Genomic DNA, 5000 nt, shown 5'->3' on the forward strand with positions numbered 1-5000 from the left:
GATATACAGCTATGTTGTTACGTAGTGCCCCCCCTCACCCCCCGCACACACCGTTACCGTTATCGATCTACGGTGGACAATGCCAGCCGGCCAAACGCCCGTTAGCAATTCAGTTTCATTTCACAACACGTTATGTGGTATACATTCCGTAAGATGTCATTACATAGCATAGCATCACATACACATACACAAACACACATACACACGCGCGCGCACATACACGCACAGACACACACACACACACACACACACACACACACACAGGACCATCTCGTTGACACAGGGTATAAATAGCTCCATAACCGTTCTAACGCTCGGCTGCGATTTCGGCGTGATCTCGGTCGCGAAAGCCCATGAACAGGACCGCATAAACAATTACGCTCTGCGCGCAGAAGCCTTTCACCTACCTGACCCAAACCGCTGTTTACTGATCCGTAATCGTTTCGTTCCGTAAATCTGAATGTATTTCTACTGCAATCGTTAAAACGCATTGTACAGTATATGTGTGGAGCTGTTGACCTCTCTCTGCAGATATCTCTCTCTATTTCTCGCGCTCTCTCCCTCCCTCTCTCCGATTTAAGCCCCTTGATACCAAAGATAGGCGGTGCTCTCTCTCTCTCTCTCTCTCTCTCTCTCTCTCTCTCTCTCTCTCTCTCTCTCTCTCTCTCTCTCTCTCTCTCTCTCTCCAGCCAGTGAAACACACCATTGAATGCCCTCTGTAATAATGCCCTCTGTAACACCCACTCACCCACAGACCTGCACATGCATTATTATTATATGGTCAAACTAGAAGGTCTAGACAAGAATCAATAAATATAAATAGCTAAATATCAGCAAAAATCAAATACGTACCAGAGGACTGAGAAACACATTACCTTATATATTACAGTATAGTTTTTTAGCTGACAATTCTTATCCAAATCCACTTACAGTTGATTAGACTAAGCAGGGGCCAACCCCTTTGGAACAATGGGGGGTTAAGGTCCCAAGAGCTGCACCAACATCCCAGGTCTCAATCAAGTACCTTAACCACTAGGCTACAGGCTGCCCCAGTCATGTACCTTAGCCACTAGCCTACAGGCTGCCCCAGTCATGTACCTTAGCCACTAGACTACAGGCTGTCCCAGTCATGTACCTTAGCCACTAGGCTACAGGCTGTCCCAGTCATGTACCTTAACCACTAGGCTAGAGGCAATCCCTCAAACAATCACAGTCAGGACATCTTAGAAGGCAGAACTGCAATCTGATATTCTAATCACTCTCACACACACTCACACTCACACTCTCACACACACACTCACACTCACACTCTCACACACACTCTCTCTCTCACACTCTCACACACACTCACACTCTCTCTCTCACACTCACTCTCACACTCTCACTCTCTCTCTCTCACTCTCTCTCTCCCTCTCTCTCTCACACTCTCACACACACTCACACTCTCTCTCACACACTCTCACACACTCACTCTCACTCTCTAAACCTTGAAAAAGACGACACATTAAAACAAGGGTCCTTAAAACCTTAAAATATAGCAGGACAGAACACAGCACAGCTGATCTAATATATATAAATATATTATAGGTTCAGACGGCACTGCTGACGTCACAGTTCATGGAAAAAGTTGTTGACTGCGTGATGCGTCTATTCATTCATATGTTACGTATAAGGTATTGATATTTTCAGTGTTGAGTAAATTTAGAATTGAACAAAACTCAGAAAGTGCATTAGTACGTGCAGCTGTCCCAGCAATATTTATCCCACTGCAGTGTGCCGAAGAAGGGCGCGAACATTTCCCCATCCGTTACTTAACGCCCTCTACTGGCAAGACAGAAGAACGACTGGGTTAATAAGAGAGAGAGAGCCGTGTGCGTTTGTGAGAGCGCGAGAGAGAGAGAGAGAGAGAGAGAGAGAGAGAGAGAGAGAGAGAGAGAGAGAGCGAGAGAGAGACTGTCGCTGGTTGTGGCTCCACGCCCTGCGCGAACAACGCTGTTGGGAAATGCGGTAAGATTCCACTGATGATTTTTAATACAATTTTGCTTTCGACTGTTTCATTAATAACGCATTAATGTGCATGTGAGCTGATGAATAGGTTAACAAGGCATCAGTGTGTGTCTACCTGTGTGTTGACGTGGGAGTGCGCCACGGGTGTCGGCCGTGATTTTCTTGATTTTCTTTCACGCATCCCACTGTATAATTAAAATATGTGTCTTCCATTGGATTACAATTCGGATAAAAACACGTTCCTTAATTCGCGTTTGACGTTATGGTGTTTCGCATAAGGGATGACAGTGAAACGTCTTGCGCACTACTTTTTTAGTAAGGTACTAAAACGTCATTGAGATGGGGGAAGGGCGTCCTGCGCTAATTGTAGACATATAAAAATACAAATTGTTTCATGATTATTTTCATGCGTGCTCCTCTGTTTGTTTCCATGGGAATGGTTTAATTTTTGCCCACAATTAATTCGCCTACATCAGCGTTTTAAAAGCACCTTAAGGTGGATACACTCATTTAGACCAGTAGAATATAAGACGGAATTTACGGAAAAGACGATGCTTCGTTATCGTGTGTTTGTCTTGTGGAAGAATATGAGATGTTTGGATAACATGTCTCTTTCGTAGCCTATGCGCCGCAGTTTCGCACCCAGGCACATATGCACTGTTGCTCTCGTAGCCTCCGTTACTGTTGATTGCCATCAGCACGGAATGGCAGAACAACACGACGCGACAAACGCTGCGCATTCGAGTGTTGTTATGCTCGTGGCCATTAATCGAAGTCTCGATTGTAGCACATCGATCCCGTCTTCGGTGTCCAAAGTAGGTCATTTTTAATTGGGTACATATCATCATTTCTGTTCGTCCACCCCTGGGAGTCCGGCGATGACGCGTGGCCGCGCTCCACACAATGGAGGAGAAGGTCTAGTGTGAAAGCACACGGCGTCTCCGTCGACGGTAAATGGCGATTTTATTGATTAGCTGGTGTAATTTGTTTAATTGTTATGCTGAAGAGACACGCATTGCCTGGACTTAATGCAGCCTTTATAATGGCCGCTCTGTTCATTCAGGTGCGAATTAATCCAGAAGGTAGTCGTTTCTCGCGTGCATGCTACCTGAGATTTGCGCTATGGGCTATATTCCTCATCATTTATAATATTTTTAAAAACGCAGGCGGGCAGGCATACATAAATGGCCTCCTGGTTAAATATTGATGTGAACGGCAGGGTCTCGCTGCCATTAGAGACACACAGAAGTCAACAAGGCGAATTATCCTCTGCCAGCTAGGCCTCCAATAGGAGTAGATTAATACCATACAAAGGAAAAGAAGATTTATCTGAACTGAGTGAGTTTAAGACAACGAGGGCGCACTGGGGACACCTTTCAGGGTGTCTTGGCTCACACCAGAGCGCCTCCAGCCGGACTGGCCTTCCGCTGTCTGCTCTGCGGAGCGTGCCATTTCATTGCTTCAGCCCGATGCTTTAGCCGATGCTTTTATCCAAAGTGGCTTACAGTTTATTAGACTAAGCAGGGGCCGATCCAGGGCCTTTCACATGTCCGCCAGCTGCAGGGATCTTTTCGTGGCTACACTGGGGCTTGAACCACCGACCTTCCTGGTCATGTTCCTACACCGGGGCTTGAACCACCGACCTTCCCGGTCATGTTCCTACACCGGGGCTTGAACCACCGACCTTCCCGGTCATGTTCCTACACCGGGGCTTGAACCACCGACCTTCCTGGTCATGTTCCTACACCGAGGCTTGAACCACCGACCTTCCCGGTCATGTTCCTACACCGGGGCTTGAACCACCGACCTTCCCGGTCATGTTCCTACACCGGGGCTTGAACCACCGACCTTCCCGGTCATGTTCCTACACCGAGGCTTGAACCACCGACCTTCCCGGTCATGTTCCTACACCGAGGCTTGAACCACCGACCTTCCCGGTCATGTTCCTACAGCGGGGCTCCTGAGCACAAAATCGAGGAGGCAGAAAATATCCCCTTAAACTTAATTATTCGTCTTGACCTTTTTCATTCTTTTTCCTTGATTAACAATGTGATTAAGTCACGACGGGTTGGTACCATCAGGTGTAGCTACTTTACCCAATTAGGTAAAACAGGAATATAACTATTTATTTGCGCACAGTTCAATTGCCGTTATTCAAAATTGTTGATACATGTAGCTTTGTTTTCCGCACTCATACTGCGAAAATATCCATGGCAAAGATGTATCTATCAATACGCAAACTGAGCTATTTAAATAACAGAGCTCAGGTTAGATAAAATGTACTGCGTTGCAATAAAGGCTTTCGTGTATTTTGCTGTAAATACAACGTCGTGCCTATAAATTGAATTACTTATTCTGCATCGTATTAGGGGAAAAAAAGGTGTTTCAGCCCAATGTCCTCTGATTAGTCAGTATTAACTGCCTGTTTCCGGTTTGCTGTTTGAAGCGCGTTTAGTGCTAGTGCTACATCACTTCTTATATATACACTCAGTGAGCACTTTATTAGGTTCCTAATAACGGAATATAAATAAACATATACACTTACAAACGTTATTTTATATATATATATATATCGTTTTTGAGGGTTTTTCCTCGTCGTTTACCTCATATGCTATTGGGGCAGGCTATGTTCCAATCAAAACATGAAATCTTCGTATTTCTGTGACCAGTAAGTAAGTAAGTAAGTAAGGAAGTATCTTGCTTGTTTTTGTAAATTGGACTGCATTTATACAGCACGCGCGAGAGCGTAAACGGACACAGGCTTTAACGGCGTGCTAATGAAGTGTCTCTTTACCCGTGCGCGCAGTGTGTGTGCAGTGTCTCTCTCTCTGTTGGGTGTGTGTGGCAGTGTCTCTCTGTGTTGGGTGTGTGTGGCAGTGGCTCTGTGTTTTGATTGATGTGTCCCCTGAGAGACAGAGCGAGAGAACGCTGAGGGTCATTTGAGACCCGACACTGAGGCTGCAGTTCCTCTGTGTTTGTAACGCTGTATCGAT

The 5000-nt window shown here is 45.8% G+C and overlaps 2 protein-coding genes across 2 annotated transcripts in view; one reads left to right on the forward strand and one right to left on the reverse strand.

Annotated features, from left to right (window-relative positions):
* Nucleotides 1–540, reverse strand: part of LOC133129598 (GTP-binding protein Di-Ras1-like) — a 7416-nt gene extending 6876 nt beyond the window's left edge. Inside the window, exon 1 of the mRNA XM_061243790.1 lies at nucleotides 408–540. The gene's annotated coding sequence lies outside the window, so the exon portion shown is untranslated. The remainder of the gene's footprint in view (nucleotides 1–407) is intronic.
* Nucleotides 541–1919: 1379 nt separating this feature from the next.
* The window catches only part of LOC133128452 (adenomatous polyposis coli protein 2-like), a 25762-nt gene continuing 22681 nt past the window's right edge, over nucleotides 1920–5000 (forward strand). Inside the window, exon 1 of the mRNA XM_061241979.1 lies at nucleotides 1920–2007. The gene's annotated coding sequence lies outside the window, so the exon portion shown is untranslated. The remainder of the gene's footprint in view (nucleotides 2008–5000) is intronic.

This window comes from Conger conger, chromosome 5 (assembly GCF_963514075.1).
Source record: "Conger conger chromosome 5, fConCon1.1, whole genome shotgun sequence".
Taxonomy (NCBI): Eukaryota; Metazoa; Chordata; class Actinopteri; order Anguilliformes; family Congridae; genus Conger; species Conger conger.